General features: G+C 37.7%; 1 non-coding gene and 1 pseudogene across 4 annotated transcripts in view; both read left to right on the top strand.

Annotated features, from left to right (window-relative positions):
- The window catches only part of LOC100738624 (uncharacterized), a 116,255-nt gene that overhangs the window by 9,171 nt on the left and 87,742 nt on the right, over nt 1-19,342 (top strand). For 2 of the 4 annotated variants that reach the window (XR_014818028.1, XR_014818030.1), the window contains exons 2-3: nt 4,113-4,214; nt 5,680-5,787. This is a non-coding gene — a transcript (uncharacterized LOC100738624). Of the gene's footprint in view, nt 1-3,875; nt 4,215-4,732; nt 4,821-5,679; nt 5,788-11,621; nt 11,774-19,342 lie in introns of those variants that run through there. The other 2 variants (XR_014818027.1, XR_014818029.1) reach the window with 2 other exon arrangements.
- On the top strand, nt 20-173 carry LOC146399537 (U2 spliceosomal RNA; annotated as a pseudogene).

The following is a 19,342-nucleotide window of genomic DNA, read 5'->3' as shown; positions in this document are numbered from 1 at the left end:
CATTTAAACATAACATAGAATCGCTTCTCGGCCTTTTGGCTAAGATCAAGTGTAAACATAACATAGAAATGGATTTTAGAGGAAGAGAAATTGCAGAATTATGAAGGTTGACTGACACAGGTTTCTCCTTTGTGCCTAAGTTGTGTTGTGATTCTGTGAAGTAAAGAAAAATATATTAAAGCAATTTACCCCTGAAAGAGAAGTATTATATTTGAGCAGTCTATGCCTCAGTTTTGAAGAACTATTCTATTTGTGCCCAAGTTTCTTGTAGTCTATAGACTATCTTCCATTTTGAATTTCCTTGCTTGATGTTTTTGTTTGGACCTCACCCATGACATGCAGAAGTTCCCAGGCTAGGGATAGAACTTGAGCCACAGCAGTGACAATGCTGGATCCTTATTAACCTGATGAGCCACCAGGGAACTCCACTTGATTTTTTTTAAGAGTTACTATTAGACGTTCAATTTTTTTTAAAAACCAAGAACTTTCCTTATGCTGGTGATAATTTTTTTTTTTTTTTTTTTTTTGTCTTTTGTCCTTTTTTTTTTTTTAGGGCTGCACCGATGGCATATGGAGGTTCCCAGACTAGGGATCTAATCGGAGCTGCAGCTGCCAGCCTACACCACAGCCACAGCCACGTGGGATCTGAGCCACATCTGCCATCTACACCACAGAGCACAGCAATGCCGGATCCTTAACACACTGAGCGAGGCCGGGGATCGAACCTGCAACCTCATGGTTCCTAGTTGGATTCGTTTCCACTGCTCCATGACAGGAACTCTGATAAATTTTTTTTTAAAATTCTGTTTAAATAAGATTTCTTTTCAAATCAGATTTTCAATTTGGAAATAATCCATTTCTAAAGATGTCAATGAACCACGTCTGACATCTGAACTTTTCTTTTCATATGTTCTTGGCATTGTTGGCTCTTATGCATTCCCTGGGTTTATTAGAGCATGTGAAGCTCTTGTGACTCTCAGTTGATATAATAAATCTCATTAGTGTAAATTTGTCTTATTGTTCTGCATGTTTGCTGATTCTGCACACTTGAGTCATTCATATCTAGATTTAAAAGACTATATTTTGAAAGTAAGAAACTAAATGATCCTGTCTTAAAAAAATATTGAAGCATCTGGATTTACTTTCAGTTTAGATTAAAGATCTCTGGGAAATGGGACCCTGCATTTTTTTCAGTTGCCTTTGAGAGGGAATCTAGCTGACTTACTTATGAAAGTAGAGTTTCAGGCTGAATGGGATCTTGTGAAATTTGGGCTATTCCAGTAAACAAAATAGGAATGAAGGACAGGCACTATGAATCATAAATCATCCTGGAACATGAAACTATATCACTTATCTGATTAAGAGCTCAGTTTGAGCTTTTAAGTAAGATTTGAAGAATCTACTTCTAGAATTCAAATAGCTCTTTCACCTACCTAGTATAAATAAATATTTGTTAAGTGATGGGTAAGAAAATCATAACCTATAAAAGTTAACTATGTTTTCAAACTAACCTTTTATTTTTACTTAAAATCTTTTACTTTTCTAAATGTAAATTTAAGGAACAATCTGAGTCACTTTAGTCTTGGATATACCCAAGTAAAATTGAGGGCTTTATCTACAGTCTATTTTTGTACAAGGATAATTTATCCTTTGGAAGCAAGTTTGACATCTTGAGGATGAAGCATTGTCTTCTGATGAGGATTCTCAGAATAGAATAAGCACTTTTTTTTTTTTTTTTTTTGGCTGCACCTGTGGCATGTGTAAGTTCCTGGGCCAGGGATTGAACCTATAGCACAGCAGTGACCTGAGCCATAGCAGTGATGATCCTTAACCTGATGAGCCACCAGGGAACCCCCTTTCATATGAATTTCAAAGAATGTCTGATTGATGTTATGAGTAACGATCAAATACATCATCACCAGAACAGCTAATACCTGATTGATTTTAACTAATAGGTATCAGCCAACTGATGATCCTTGGTACAAACTTGATTCCCCCAAAGAGAATATGATTTGGCTAATGTATTGTGAGTATTATTGCAGGAGTTCACATTTAACTATCAGTCAGCAAAAAAGGAAAAAGAGTCTTTCACAAAATACCCACAGAGGTAGAGCGGGAGTGGAGTCAGCTTTCTTTGCTTGAACACAGCAGAGATAACGATGAATAATAGACATGGTTACCCTCATCGATTATCAGCTAGTTGCCATCCACAGGAACACGACAGTAAATTTGTTACGTTCTAGCATTATTGTTTTTTCTGTGAAGCTGGTTTATATCTGAAAAATTGAAAGGTGTTATTCATTCATTTATTCAACAGGTATTTATGCAATGAGGTGTTAGATGAGGTTGGAGATGTGGCCAGGAGCCAGGCCATATAGAGTCTTGTAGGCAAGGAGTTTGGACTTTATGGTAAGCAAACCGGGAAGAAGTTGGAGGATTTTTAACAGGAGAGTAAACAAAACATTTGACTTACTGTCTAAAAATATCACTGTGCTGAGTAGAGAATAAATGACAGAAAGGTTAGAGTGAGGGGGCTCTTGGGATAGTCTAAGCAAGAAGACTGACAGCATGAATCAGGAGGAACAGTAGCCCTGGAGAGAAGTAGGAACCCAGGTTGAGGTGAGCAGAAAATTTGATCTCCACCCAATACCTGGACATTTTTTTCTTAAATGAAAGGTGATCCCTACCCTCTTTTGATTTTTCACCTGAAGTTTTGGAAGAGATGTACACATCATTGCCATCTTGTCCATTCTGTAGTTGATAAGAAACAAAAGTATAACTACTGGGTAGGCAAAGCAGACAACAGAACGTATAGACCCATTAAATATTAAAAATGATGTCCTGACATAACTTTTTAAAGTTCCAACTGAGCAATTTTCAATGCACAGAGCAAAGAAAATCTTTCCCCGTGTTGAATAACCCAAGATAACTGTTGGAAAGAACACAGCTCCTGTATCTCTGGAATCAATGGTCTACGGAGTGGAAAGGCATCACGAAAGAAGGTCCCACAGGGTGTGAAAAGTCCAGGAACAAATGTTGAGATTGCTTAAGCAGGGGTCCTATATTCTGAGGATATCACTGAATGATTTCTGATTCTGGTATGAGTATCCTGAAAAGCCAACTTGGTTGTTTTTTGATTGGGGGGTTTTAAAAGATGATTTAGTGAAGTTGGTATGGCTGAGGAGAGAAGTCATCACTTCTTTTTATGGCATTCCTCCTGAGTGCTTAGCATTCCATGTTTAGGTGAATATGTTTCTCATGTACTGGAAGAGATGAGACATACACATATGAAACAGTGAACAAAATAGCTTGAACATGAGCATCACAATATGGTGGAAAGATACAAAAGAAACTGGCACAACAATGTAAATCAACGATGCTTTAGTAAACATTTTTAAAAAAACTAATGTGGTGGAAAGAGTATGAAGTTCAAAGTCAGACCTAATAGTTTTCAAAAGCTGCTGCTTCTTCCTACCAAATACACGATTTTAGGCAAATTATTAACCTTGTGAGCCTCTCTCTTTTAGTTTTATCTGAGGAAAAAAATGAAGCTATGGATAGCTTTTTCCCCCAGTATGTTACGATTAAAAAGAAAATGGAAATTAAAAGAAAACTTGAGAGATAATAGGTACTTAAACCTATTATTTAGTATGTCTTTAAGTTTCAAGAGAGTGATTTTTGAATTTCAGAGCAAGGAAAGCTTCCTCACATTGAAGGAGTTGGAATAACAGGTGTTAAGAAAACAGTATACCCATTTTCTGATCGACTTCAGGTCAGAGGTGCATGGCACAGAGTTTAAAAGTGTTAGCTTTTGTGTTATTGAATAATCAGAGACTAGGGAAGCCTAAAATGTGCACATCGTGTAAAGTACAGGCAAGTGTAAAAGGAATTAGAAAGGGAAAGATAAGTATGGGCTTTTAGTAAACTGGAAACTCTTAGTCTCAGAAGGCTGATTAGAATGTGGATAAGCCTGTGAGAGAAGGGGTGTGACAGGAAACTGGAAATATCCATTACCTTGCTCTTCTGCACTAAAATTCTCTTCCCCTGCCAGGATCCGGCTAGGAGAGCCAGCCAAACCAGATGATCTTTCTGTTTTCCTTTTCCTGGTTCAGTTTCTGCAGGATTCTGACTCCCAGCCAGAATAACTCAAAAGGTCTCTGCTTTCAGCAACAGAGTCTACTGCCAACTCCTGTATCCACATCTGCAAAATCAAGGTAGGCTTTTCCACTGCCAAACGCACTGGACAAAAAACAGAATGATTCTTTGATTTCTTAGAAGCAATGATATGTATTGAGATCCTGTGTTATGCAAAAGAGTTTATAGTGTGTTTTATATGAGAACTATGAATTGGTGCTTAATCTCGTGGGATTAGAGAGCTCCAAATCTAATCTAAGAAACTAGGAATATGTGAAATGAGATTGCCCTGAGATTTAAATGGTAAAATCCACCCTTCTTAATGGACTGATGAAGAGGGGCACTTAACTTTGTGAAATGGAGCTGAGGCATCACTGCATGGAATTGTTCTCTTAGGAGTAAATAAGCAAACACACAAAAAGAAAGGCGTGCCTTGGACCCTGCATGCAGCGTGGGTTTAATAAATGTGAGCTGCTGCTGACTTCAAGCTGTGTTTCCTAATTTGCCTAGTGATAAAAATCTCCTGAAGGAATTTGTTACATTTAAAGGTTACTAAGCCCCTTCTAGAAAATAATTCTGTTTCCATTGCCCTGAACAGGGTGTAAGGAGTAGAATCCTGGCACTTAACAAATGTCCCAGAATTCTTTAGATTTCTCAAGTTAAGAAAATCCCACCTGAGTCAAAAGGTACATATTTCCAGTTATAAAATTTAACTTAAAATATTTTATGTATTATATATATATTTTTTAAATTTTTATATTTTTGTAAGTTTAAAAATATAAAATATAAAAAGTCCTGTGGATGTAAGGTAAAACCTGGTGACTATAGTTACAAATACTGTATTGATGATTCGAAAGTTCCAAAGAGAATTGCTAAGAATTGCTGAAAGAGGAGGTCTTAAAAGTTCCCATCACAAGGAAAACATTTTTTTGTAACTGTGTGTAATAATAGATGTTAACTAGACTCGGAAGAGTTCAGAATGAGCCTCCCTCAAATGTGCCCCTTTGGCAGGTAGATTATTTTGAGATGAGGACAGTCAAGGCCCCAACTACTCAGAAGAGCTTTTAACTTCCCTCTTAACTACATGAAAGAATTTAGGTAGGAGACTTGGCTCAGAGAGAGAGCACTATTACCTGAGATAACTTTTATTGGAATAACCTACCTGTATGGCAGGGCAAACACCTAATAACCAAACACCTGCTTTTATTGTCTTGTGAATTACCTTCCACCCCAGCGAATCCCTAGACCCCTATCTCATTCCTGAGTTCAGGACAGCATATAAGCCTTGAGTGCCCGCCTTGCCCTTGGGTCTCATATCTCTGGGGCTTTCATAGATATGTAATTAAATTTGTTTTTCTCCTGTCAGTATGTTTAATGTTAACTTATTTATTAGATCAGCTAAAGAACCTAGAAGTTTAGAGGAAAATTTTTTCCTCCCCTAATCGTGGTGATCGTTTCACAATATATGAAAATGCTGAATCATTATGTTGTACACCTGAAATGAATAGTGTTACGTCTCAGTTATACCTCAATTTTTTAAAACAGGAAACACTGCCTTAAAGGAGTGGTTCTCAAGATTTGAGCACTTCAGAATCACCTAACCTTAGAGTCCTGGGTAGGAGTGAAGATTCTGCATATTTACAAGGGTCCAAGGTACTTCTTATGCTTTTATTTTTAATGATTTTTATTTTTTCCATTATAGCTGTTTTAAAGTGTTCTGTCAATTTTCTACTGTACAGCAAGGTGACCCAGTCACACATACATGTATACATTATTTTTTCTCACATTGTGCTCCATCATAAGTGACTAGATATAGTTCCCAGTGTTATACAGCAGAATCTCATTGCTTATCCATTCCAAAGGCAATAGTTTGCAGCTATTAACCCCAAATTCCCAATCCATCCCACTTCCCTCCCCCTCCCTCTTGGCAACCACAAGACTGTTTCCATTTCCATGATTTTCTTTTCTGTGGAAAGGTTCATTTGTGCCATATATTGGATTCCAGATATGTTATATCATATAGTATTTGTCTTTCTTTTTCTGACTTATTTAACTTAGTGTGAGAATCTCTAGTTCCATCCATGTTGCTGCAAATGGCATTATTTTGTTCTTTTTTATGGCTGAGTAGTATTCCATTGTGTATATATACCATGTCGTCTTGATCCATTCATCTGTGAATGGACATTTAAGTTGTTTCCATGTCTTGGTTATTGTGAATAGTGCTGCAATGAACATATGGGTGCATTTGTCTTTTTCTTTCTTTTTTTTTTCTTTTTTTATTGCTCAATGTATTTATTACATTTGTAGTTGTACAATGATCATCACAATCCAATTTTGTAGGATTTCCATCCCACAACCCAAGCACATCCCCCTATCCCCCAAACTGTCTCCTTTGGAGACCATAAGTTTTTCAAAATCTGTGAGTTAGCGTCTGTTCTGCAAAGAAGTTCAGTCTGTCCTTTTTTCAGATTCCACAATGGCCTCTAAGTATACAAGTGATTAAAGAGTTGTTATGTCTCTCACTTTAAATTAATAGCTAGACATGGTTAAGCTCAATGAGGAAGGCATATTGAAACCTGAGATAAGCTGAAAGCTGGGCCTCTTGTGCCAAACAGTTAGCCAAGTTGTCACTGCAAAGGAAAAGTTCTTGAAGGAAATTTAATGTGCTATTCCAGTGAATACACAGATGATAAGTGAAACACAACAGCCTTAATTGCTGACTTGGAAGAAGTTTTATCAATCTAGATAGAAGATCAGACCAGCCATAACATTCCTTTAAGCCAAATACTAATCCAGATCAAGGCTGTAATTGTCTTCAGTTCTATGAAGGCTGAGAGAGGTGAGGAAGCTACAAAAGAAAAGTTTTTGTTTGTTTGTTTTGTCTTTAATGGCCACACCCATGGCAAAAGGAAGTTCCTGGGCCAGGGATTGAATCAGAGCCATATCTTTGACCTACACTGTAGCTGGGGCAACACTGGATCCTTTAACTCTCTGCACCAGGCTGGGGCTTGAACTTGTGCTTCCACAGCAACCCAAGCCACTGTGGTTGGATTCTTAACCCACTGCGCCACAGCAGGAATTCCTACAGAAGAAAAGTTTTGAAGCCAGCAGAGGCTGGTTCATGAGGTTTGAGGAAAGAAGCCATCTCCATACTATAAAAGTACAAAGTGAAGCAGCCAAGTGCTGATGTAGAAGCTGCAGCAAATTATTCTAAAGATCTAGCTAAGATCGTTAATGAAGGTGGCTACACTAAACAACAGATTTTCAATGTAGATGAAATAGCCTTCTATTGGAAGAAAATGCCATCTGGGACTTTCATAGCTAGAGAGAAGTCAATGCCTGACTTCAAATCTTCAATGGATAGGCCGACGCACCCAGTGGCTAATGTAGCTGGCGACATCAAGTTGAAGCCAAGGCTCATCTACCATTTTGAAAATCCTAGGGCCCTTAAGAATTGTGCTACATCTACTCTGCCTGTGTTCTGTAAATGGAACAATAAAGCCTGTATGTCATCACATCTGTTTACAACAGGGCTCGTTGAATATTTTAAGCCTACTGGGACATACTACTCAGAAAAAAAGAGATTCCTTTCAAAGTATTATTGCTCCAAAAAAAAAAAAAAAAAAAAAAAGAGTGCTCTGGTGGCTCCGTGAACTTCCGTATGTTTTTTGTGTGGCCAAAAAAAATAAAAAAACTGAAAATATTACTGCTCATGGACAATGCACCTGGTCACGCAAGAACTCAGATGGAGATGTATAATATTGTTTTTATGCCTCTAACACAACATCCATTCTGAAGTCAATGGATGAAGGACTGGTTTTGACTTTCAAGTCTTATTATTTAAGAAATATATTTTGTAATATATATTTGGTTATAGCTTCATATCCAGTGATTCTTCTGATGGATCTGGGTAAAGTAAATGGAAAACCTTCTGGAAAAGATTCACTATTCTAGATGCCATTAAGTACACTTGTGATACATGGGAAGAGGTCAAAATTTCAACATTAATAGGAGTTTGGAAGAAGTTGACTCCACCCGTCATGGAATACTTTGAGGGACATAAGCCTTCAGTAAAGAAAGTAACTGTAGATATGGTAGAAGTAGCAAGGGAACTAAGATTAGAAGCAGAGCTGTAAGATGTAACTGACCTGCTACAATCTCATGATAAAACTTTAACGGATGAGGAGTTGCTTCTTATGGATGAGCAAAGAAAGTGGTTTCTTGAGATGGAAACTACTCTTGGTGAAGATGCTGTGTAGATTGCAGAAATGATAGCCAAGGATTTAGAATATTGCATAAACTTATTTGATAAAACAGCAGCAACGTTTGAGAGGATTGACTCCAATATTGAACTTCTACTATAGATAAAATGCTATCAAACAGATTACATGCTGCAGAGAAATTGTTCATGAAAGGAAGAGTCAACTGATATGGCAAACTTCATTGTCTTATTTTAAGAAATTGCCACAGCCACCCCAGCCTTCAGCAACCACCATCCTGATCAGTCAGCAGCCATCAACATCAAGGCAAGATCCTTCACCAGCAAAAAGATTAGGACTCGCCGAAGGCTCAGATAACGTTTAGCATGTTTTAAAATTAGATGTGTCTTTTAAAAATATACAATGCTACACGACACATTAGACTATAGTATAGTGTAAACAACTTTTATATGCACAGGGAAACAAAAAATTTGTGTGGCTTAATTTATTGCAGTGATACGGAACTGAACCCATTAATATCTCTGAAATATGTTTGTAATGTTTGTATTTAGTAGGTGCAAATTTTAGCTCACATGTGAGGTATTTTATTATATTTGAATAATCTCTTTTTTTTTTTTTTTCTTTTTTGGCTACCCTACAGCATATGGAGCTCCCAGGCTAGGGATCAGATCCATGTTTCAATTGTAATCTATGCTGCAGTTGCAGCAACCCCAGATCTTTAACCCACTGTGCTGGGCCAAGGATTGAACCTATGTCCTGACACTTCATAGACACTGCTGATCCTGTTGTACCACAGGGGAAACGCTGAATAATGTCTTTAAATTGACATTTCTTTTTTATTTTAATCGTAAGTTATTTGTTTTAAAAGTAAAGAATGAATCAAGAAAATGATTGTTAATGATTATTGCACAGTTATTACTTTTGGCATATAGGAGAAGGGGATGCTAAAAATGATCCATTGTGGAGTCCCCTGGTGTTCCTACCAGGATATGGATCCGGCATTGTCACTGATGTGGTGAGAATTTGACCCCTGGCCTGGGAAGTTCTTTATGCCATGGGTGCAGTCCGCCCTCGCCCCCCCCCACCAAAAAAAAAAAGATCTGCTTTGATTGTTCAGTGTCTTAGATGTACCTGGTTCCTCAAAATACCACTGTTGGTTTTAACTAAAATAGAACAGGTTAGGAGTTCCCTGGTGGCTCTGCTGCTTGAGGATCTGGCATTGTCGCTGCTGTGGCTCAGGTGGCTGTCAAGGTGTGGGTTCTATCCCTGGTCCCGGAACTTCCAGTTGCTGCAGCCATGGGAAAAAAACAAAACAAAACAAAAACAGGTTAATCTGCATAGAGAAAAAATAGATTTTATGATGTAAAAGTTAATAAATAGAAACCTCAATTAAAAGAGTTAGGAAGCCAGGAGGGGGAGCTCTCATGCCCTATGACCATAGAGGAGCCCAAGAGGAAGAGAATTTCTCTTCTTGTGTGGCCAGAGCTCAGCCACTGAGAGACTGTCACAACTCAGCCAATAAAAAGCCACTGTGAACTCTCAGTTCCTATAGCGGACTCTTTGTTTACTATAGCACTTCCTTCTTCCTTTTTTCCTCTTTAAATGAGCTCTCTCCTCACTCCTGCACCTGGCTTGGTATGGTAACAGACCCCATTTGCAATTCTTTGTTGACCTCAAATAAACCATTTTTACTGGGGAAATCACTGGCAGTCTCTTTTAGGGCAACAATGACCAACTTTTTGTCTCTCTCCTCTCCTGTAATAATTCAAGAAAAACCAAGGGACCAGTTAAGACCTCCAAGGATGCTGTGATTTGTGACTTTTTTTTTTGCTATTTTAGGGCCACACCTGTGGCATATGGAGGTTTGCAGGCTAGGCGTTGAATTGGAGCTGTAGCTGGGGGCCTACACCACAGCCGCAGCAACCAGGGATCCGAGCCACATCTGCAACCTACACCACAGCTCGTGGCAACACTGGATCCTTAACCCACTAAGTGAGGCCAGGGATCTAATCCGCATCCACATGGATCCTAGTCGGGTTCGTTAACTGCTGAGCCACAAAGGAAACTCCTGATTTTTGACCTCTGAGTATGCTTCATAGACCAGAGGTGTTTGTTTCTGAAGTGTTTGACATTCCAAAGTTTGTGTATGTTTGTACAATGGTAATTTCAGGAGGAGTTGCATTTTAAATGGAATAAACATGTTGAAGGGTATTTTAAATTTGTTGATTGTCTATCGTCTTGTGGCAAAAAGGTTCCTAACCATTTTTAGATAAGCGTATTTTCTCAACATTGAGTAGTACAATTTGGGAAGTGGTAAGATACTGTCACCAAATGTAATGTAAATTATATTACTCATGGCGGCACTTAGTGAAAGTTGTGTTTTTGAAAGTTGTGTCTTCGAGGAGCTCTTTGTGAATTTGTGGATGTGGGGTGACCAGGAGTATTGTCTCAGGTGGGTCAAGCTTTCACTCCTTGGGTGCTACCTGACCCCCCAGGCACGCACTCCTGCTCTCACCAGCACTATTTAAATGTTTCCTCTTCCTCCCTTTTTCCCTCTCCTCCTCTTCACCCTTGTGCTCCTTTGTCCTCCTTTCCCCATTTTTACTCCATAGTTACTTTCCCTTGATACTTTCTCATATATTAATTTGTGTCTGATGCAACTCCATGATATTTGGCAGATCACGGTATTTTGGCTTCTCTATTCATTCCACTTGCATTAAATCAATTCAAGAAATGCAGAATGTAGGATTTAGCTAAATGCATGTAATAGCATTGGAGGTTGTCTGCGTGCATGGTTTTGCAAAGTAATCTCATCCTAAAAGGCAATTGCTTTAGGACTTTGCCAAAATCAGGGGTAAAGAATTTCTCTTAAGAAGCATACTTTTGATTCTTTAGGGTTAGTAAGGAGTGTGGCTTTAAAAGTTAATGATTAGTCAAAGGGTTTTTCTGCTGTCCCCTTTGTTTTCTACCCCAAACCATGTTACGCCATACCTAGGTCGTATGCTCACTGATTTTCGGGCATCTACAAATGAGATATTTCTTCATAAAATCTTAAAATAGTCCTAGATTCTTAATAACTTGGGCAAAAGTGAATACAAAGGGATTTGTCTGCAGCACACAGCTGGGCTCTGTGGTCCAGCTGAATGAGTTTCTTCTCTAAAGGGTGGCAGCGTTTTGCCCCTACCACCTCCTCTTGAATAGAAAGTGTTAATGAGAAGATGTCCAGCCATTGCTCTCCTACCATTGGGGGCATGTTCGCTAGGCTGATTTTTCTGTAATAACTACCCTGACTGGCAAGGGTGCACTGAGAGAAAATTCTTACAGGCATTTTGCAAACCTAACAGGCATTTTGCAAGCGTAACATACTCTACCCTCCTTGCAATATGTGTCTTCTGGGAAAGAACTCGCAAAGACTTGTGGTAAGTTGCTTAGTAGTAGTCATGGTCTGTTAATTCCATTTTTTTCTCCCTGAGAGAGGGAAAAAAATAACTGGCGAATATCAGGGTTCCTAGGCTCGTACCGGAGCATTGGACCAAAGGTTTCCCAGAACACAGTGTTTTATTCTAAAACTTAAAAATTGGTTTTCCAGAGCAGGGATCTTGACTAGAGTCTATAGCCCTTAGGGGATACTTTGGCTGGACTGCAGGATCCTGGAGACCTCTCTTAAAAGAGGGCTGCATGGTCTCTTTTTTGTCTGTACATTTCATCAGTTTTTCTACAGCTTCTCTGACTTTCTAAAATGATCTTCTTTCTTAGCATTCCAGAAGCTAAGGTTTGCTTCTCAGATTATATTCAAATGAATTCTTAATTGGTCTGTGACACTTAACATGCCTTTGCCTAATTCCATTTTTTGGAATGTTAAACAAACACCAAGGAAACAAGCTCAATACAGGAATATGACTTAGTCTTACCCTGCTTTTTTCTTGTTTTAATTTAGTGGAACTATATTGATTTCAAGAGCTTGCAGTGAAGCATATTGACATGCCCCTAATTGAAAGAGAACAATATATACTTCCTTTGAGTAGATGTATGGTGCTTTGTGGCTAAGGTTCTTGTTTTGTCAAATACAATAAAAATTACTTAAAACATTTGGTGATATGAAAGAAAATACTTTAAAAGATTAAGTTTTTTTATTTTAATTTTTTAATAATTTGTTAATTGTTATTTCCCCAATACAATTTTTTTTCTACTGTACAGCATGGCGATCCAGTTACACATACATGTATACATTCTTTTTTCTCCCATTATCATGCTCCATCATAACTGATTAGACATAGTGTGAAGAGCCTTTTTTTTTTTTTTTTTTTTTTCTGGGTAGAGAAATTTGGATCACTTTTTACTTTCTTTCTTTCTTTTTTTTTTTTTGGCTGCACCTTTGGCATGTGGACGTTCTCAGGCCAGGGATCAAACCTGCAGCAGAGCAGTGACAACACTGGATCTTCAACCTGCTGGGCCACCAGAGAACTCCACATTTTACTTTAATTAAGCTTTTCTATATTACTTAGATAAATTTAAAAAGGGCACTTTTCTCCATTCATGTATGAGAAATCCTGTTTTAGATACTGTTAATCACTTATAACACCATTTATAGCAACAATTTGACCACAAATAGTGATGAGAAAAATTCTGAAACATTAGATATTGGTGGACCTTTAAATAGAAGTTTTATAACGTTTGGGAAAATTGGCACTGAATATCTCAGTTTAATGGAATTTTTCTAGCTAAGTTTTTGGATAAGTTTATATATACTTCTTGAATACTTTCAAGTACAGTTTAACTTGGTGTCATCTCATTTTGGTTAAAAGCATTTAGTCACTCCAAGATCTAAAAGGAAAAAATTCCTATAATTAAATACACTGGTTTGTTTTTATGTGGTTCCATAATGTAATATATTAAGCTTTTACTAGATTTCTGGCCCTGTGTATGCTACGTGGTTTATGAGGATTTTCTTACCTAAGTTTGTCAGCAGCTTTTACATGATAGGAATTAGAACTATCATCCCTGTTTTGCAGATGGAAAAACAAGTCTGGAGCCCAAATTCTGGGATTCAAGAGCCTGCGCTTTCCCTACACAAAAAGTATTTTAAGTAAAATTAAATATTAAATAAGCAAAGTAAGGAATGACATTTCTTAAAAAAAATTATGGAAGACTTCATGAGTTAAAGAATTGTATAGTGAACCCTCATGTACTCACCCCCCAGCTTCAACAGTCATCAACACACCATCAATCTTGTTCTCTACAGCCTCTGTCCTTTACCATATCTCTATTATAAAGCAAGTCCCAGACATTCTATTATTTCATTAAAGAGAATTTTTTAATTAAAAAAGATACACCTATCTGGGTGAGAATTATGATCCCATGTTATGTAAATGTTAACAATCCCTGGGAATGTTTAAAAAGTACTTTTTCTTGTGTCATCTCCTTTAATTCTCATTAGAATTTTTGAATTGCTAATGTTTATTCCTATTTTGGAAAAGAGAAAGCTCTGGCTTTGAGAGAGTTATAAAACAAATAATGACAGAGCTGGGACTGAAATTTAAGATGTCAGATTTGAAGTCTACGTCTCAGCCTATTTCCTCCCCATAATTGCAGCCTTACAGACGGTTATGAATGAACTTCAGCCATAATACTATGTGAGCCAAGAAAGGAAATCTAAAATGGCTCCTACATTTTACAACCTGATCATCTATATTCTTTTGGGAATTTTTGAAGTTTATTCTCTTTAGGTCGGTAGTTGTGTTTAGTTTTGAGCTATGAGATTGGGCTGTCGGAACCATGTAGGAAATTATTCTTAGCACGAATAAGGCACTGGGTTTGGATTAGATTAATGCATATTTAGCACATTCTCTGTCCTGGTAGAGTCCATTCACTTCTCTGTGCTACAGTTAGAATTGATACTTAGTCCAATGCCATGTTTATTCATTGATTTTTGTACTTAAACTTGCTGTTTTCATTGGATGTCAAGATGAAAAAAAGCAGAATCTGACCTCAAGAAACTTATGTTAGGGAAAAACATGTATATAAATAGCCATTATACAAGCAAAGCAAAACATATTGTCTTGTAGAGTTAAGTTTGTAAGTTCAGAAGATAATACAAATAGCCACCATTTATGAATGACTTCCCTGTTAGGTAATGGGGTTATTTATTTTAATGCTTCAACACACATCTTTTTTTTTTTAAGATTTATTTTTTATTTGTTTATTTTTAAATAAATTTTATTGGAGTATAGCTGACTTACAAAGTTGTTTTTGTTTCAGGTGTACAGCAAAGTAAATCAGTTATACATATACATCTGTCTGTTCCTTTTCAGATTCTTTTCCCATATAAGTTATTACACAGTGTTAGTAGAATACCCTGTGCTATTCTGTGGGTCCTTGTTACCCATCTATTTTATATATAGTAGTGTGTACATACCAATCCCAACCCCCTAATTTATTCCCTCCCACCCTACATTTCCCCTTTGGTAGCCATGAATTTGGTTTCAAAATCTTTGAGTCTATCTCTGTTTTATAAAGTCTTTTATATCATTTTTAAAAAATATTTTTATTTTTTATGTTATAGTTGATTTACAATGTTCTGTCAATTTCTGCTGTACAGTGAAGTGACCCAGTCTCACACACACACACACACACATTCTTTTTTCACATTATCCCCCATCATGTTCCATCACAAGTGACTAAAGTTCCCTGTGCTATAAAGCAAGATCTCATTGCTTATCCACTCCAAATGCAATAGTTTACATCTCCTAACTCCAAGTTTTTTTTTTTTTTGTCTTTTTGCTATTTCTTGGGCCGCTCCCGAGGCACATGGAGGTTCCCAGGCTAGGGGTCCAATCGGAGCTGTAGCCCCCGGCCTATGCCAGAGCCACAGCAATGTGGGATCCGAGCCACGTCTGCAACGTACACCACAGCTCACGGCAACGCCGGATCATCAACCCACTGAGCAAGAGCAGGGACCGAACCTGCAACCCCATGGTTCCTAGTCGGATTCGTTAACCACTGCGCCACGACGGGAACTCCTCTTAACTCCAATTTTGTATCATTTTTTTGGATTCCATATGTTAGTGATCTCATGAGGTATTTGTTTTTCTCTGTCTGACTTACTTTGCTTAGTATGATAATTTCTGTGTTCATCTATGTTGCTGCAAATGGCATTATTTCATTCTTTTTATGTCTGAGTAATACTCCATTGTAAATATGTACTGCATCTTTATCCAGTCTTCTACTGATGGACATTTAGATTGCTTCTTTGTCTTGGCTATTGTAAATTGTGCTGCAATGAACATTGGTGTCCATATATTTTTTCAAATTATAGTTTTCTCCAGATATATGCCCAGGAGTGGGATTACTGGATCATATGGTAGTTCTGCACTTATAAGGAGCCTCCATACTGTTCTCCATAATGGTCATACCAGCTTACATTCCCATCAGTAGTGTAGGAGTGTTCCCTTTTCTCCACACCCTCTCCAGCATTTATTGTTTGTAGATTTTTTGATTATGGCCATTCTGATTGGTGTGAGGTGACACCTCATTGTAGTTTTCATTTGCATTTCTCTTCTTTGCATGTGTTTTTTGGCCATCTGTATGTCTTTGGAGAAATGTCTATTTAGATCTTCTGCCCATTTTTCATTTGGGTTTTTTGTTTGTTTTTGATATTGAGCTGCATGAGTTCTTCAATACATGCCTTAAAAGGGAAATATTATTAACTCAGCTATAGATGATATCGAGGCTCGGGCACAGGTGACCATAGAAACTGGCCTTCAGGGATGGGTAGGGTTTGCATAGCTGGTGAGTTGGGCATCCCATCCCAGCCACAGAGAAGCACTGAAAGAGCCAGAGGTTTGGGAAGCAGAGAAAGACCCCAGGTTCAGGGATCGGTGAATAGGAAGGTCAAAACCATATTCAAGGCTTGTATTTGTAATGATAAGAAAAGACACGGAGTGGATATATATTGTCAAGTGTAGGCTGAACGAGGTTAGTATGATTTCAGTGAAGTGTTTGCTGATCCATGAAATTACCCTTAGAGTAACATGAGTGTTTTGGAGACTCCATGACCTTCGAATATGTGAAACTCTCTGATTTGTGCTCTTTATTTCCTCCCTCTTTTTCTTCTTCTTTTTTTTCATTCTAGACAGTCTGTGGTCAGTTTTCTGCTATAAACAATTTGCTAGCAGCTAAGCTTTAGATAAGGCCTTGGAAACCACCTGCATAATTATATTACCTACAAAGAATCATTTGATATTAGTTAAGCCAACAAAGACATTTTCAATTTTATATTGTTTAACAATCTCTCTTTTATTTGGTAGTAGCCTGAGTATTTGTTTTTGTTATTATCCAGGTGTCTCTTTTACTAATTAAATTTGATTGGTAGACTTTCTAACTTAAGAATTAATAGAAGTTAAGGTAGTGAAACTATTCTGGATATTATAATGGTGGAGAGATGACATACATTTGTCAAAACCCATAGAATAAACAACACCAAGAGTGAACCCTAATGTGAACTATGGGCTTTGGGTGATGATGATGTGTCTGTGCAGATTGTAAGGCAGGTACCATGCTGGCGTGGAAGGTGACAGTAGGGAGGGTAGGCATGCACAGGGGCAGCCAAAATATGGAAAATCTCTATAATTGCTACTCAGATTTTTCTGTGAACCTAAAACTGCTCTTAAAAAACAAAGTCTATTAAAAAATTAATAGAAGTAGAGAAGTGACAAAAGCCTAAAGTCTTCTATGTAGGTAGTTTCAAGGGAAGTTGATGGTCAAGGTAGGAGCATGATGTCAAGTGCAGCTTGGGGCAGCAGGAGCTGGGGTTCTTCCCACTGCAGGAGCAGTGGCAAGAACATCTTTAGAAATAATACATTCTCTTGTGTGAGTAGAGGCAGTCCATGGGAAGATGACAGAGGACAGATTTCAAAGTCAGAAAATTTGTTATAGAATTCTAGGAATGCAGCATTCATTGTCCTACATCTTCCGCAAGTCATGCAAAGGACCCCTTGATTTCCAAAAAGCCTTTTGGTGATGTCTTCCGTTAGGAACAACTCTTGATTTTGTAATGGACTTAGGCTCTTAGGCCATTTTCCATTTTACTTGAAAGTTTAAAACACACACACAAAAATATGCATATCTAATCTTATCTAATCTATCAAATCCTGCCAAGTCTTTCTCTCAATATTTTGTTAGCAATTGTAGCAGTGAAGTAAATATCCTTGGCATTGACGTACCTTTTTGCTCTCACGTGCCTGTTTGACTTACTCTATACCATCCCTTATTTTTCCATCTCTAATTCATGTGTTCCACGGTTGCATTTTAATTTTTACTGAATACTTTCTTTTTTTTTTTTTTTGTGATGTGTCTGTCTTTTCGCCATTTTTATTTATTATTTATTTATTTTTATTTTTTATTTTTTGGTCTTTTTGCTATTTCTTGGGCTGCTCCCGCGGCATATGGAGATTCCCAGGCTAGGGGTCCAATCGGAGCTGTAGCCACCGGCCTACACCAGAGCCACAGCAACGCGGTATCCGAGCCGCGTCTGCAACCTATACCACAGCTCACGGCAATGCCGGATCCTTAACCCACTGAGCAAGGCCAGGGATCGAACCTGCAACCTCATGGTTCCTAGTCGGATTCATTAACCACTGCGCCACGACGGGAACTCCTGAATACTTTCTTAAAACTTTTTTTTGTATTGAAGTCTAGTTGCTATACAATATTAATGAAGTTACAGGTATACAATATAGTGATTGACATTTTTTTTTTTTCCTTTTGGGACCGCATCTGCAGCATGTGGAAATTCCTGGGCTAGGGGTCAAATAGGAGCCACAGCTGCTGACCTACACCACAGCCGCTGACCTATACCACAGCCACAGCAATGCCTGATCCAAGCCACATCTGTAATCTACACTGCAGCTTATGGCAATTCCAGATCCTTTAACCACTGAGCGGGGCCAGGGATCAAACCCTCATCCTCATGGATACCAGTAGGGTTCTTAACCCACTTAGCCACAAGGGAACTCTGGTGATTCACAATTTTTAAAGGTTATACTCCATTTATATTTATAATAAAATATTGGCTATATTCCCTGTGTTGTACAATATATCCTTGTAGTTATTTTATACATAATTGTTTCTACCTCTTAATCCCCTACCTCTATATTGTTCCTCTCCCTAAATATTTTTTCTTCCCTGAATACTTTCTTTTGACTCTCAATGTTAAAAGCTGTAACATGAATAAAAATCTTGAAAGAAAGTAGCAATGCTGTCTTGAGACTTAGAACCAAGTTTCTTTGATATTTGTTTTCTTTTCTTTTTTTTTTTCAAATCCCTATGACCATTTTAACTCTCATTTCTTTGGTATTTCTATATGGCTGGTTTCAGAAGCTTTCACTCCCTGATCTCATACGTCTTCATTTGTTTAGGGACCTGGGTCCTTGGCCAGTACTTTGACTTCTTTAAAAAAATTGTATGACTTGTGATTACAGGAAGGGACTGAATGAGCCAGGATGTGACGATTCCTGATCAATCCTTTAGTAATTTCCCTGTAGTATTAGTGAAATCAATTAAGTCCTTTTACATAATTCTTACCATAAATCTGGAGTCACCCATATTGATCTTACTGAAGAGTAGGAAAGGAAATTTTTATGAATCTGAGGGAGACAAAATAATTAAATATCTTGGATTCAGTTACTGTGCTTTTAGCAAAAATAACAATATTTACTTTTAGAATGCTTTATTTTCTCAAAAAAACACACAAGCAAGTCTTAAATCTTTTTCTGCATAAATAATCTCTTTCTACTGAGACTTATTATCTCTTAAGAGACATATAGCTTCAGAAATTTTTTCTTGCATTGCAGTCTGCCAATCAGAGAAATTTGGCGAATGCCTAGGAAACTAGGCGTGATTACCCATGTCCTCGAATTCTTTTTACTTCCAGCATAATATTTTATTAAATTTTTTCTATGCTCCATAAAATATCTATGATGCCTATATCC

The sequence above is a fragment of the Sus scrofa genome, chromosome 10 (assembly GCF_054392235.1).
Source record: "Sus scrofa isolate SSC_HxYL_T2T_F1_AM1 chromosome 10, Sscrofa_HxYL_maternal_Yorkshire_Landrace_v2.0, whole genome shotgun sequence".
NCBI lineage: Eukaryota > Metazoa > Chordata > Mammalia > Artiodactyla > Suidae > Sus > Sus scrofa.
This window is presented reverse-complemented; position numbering and strand designations above follow the sequence as displayed.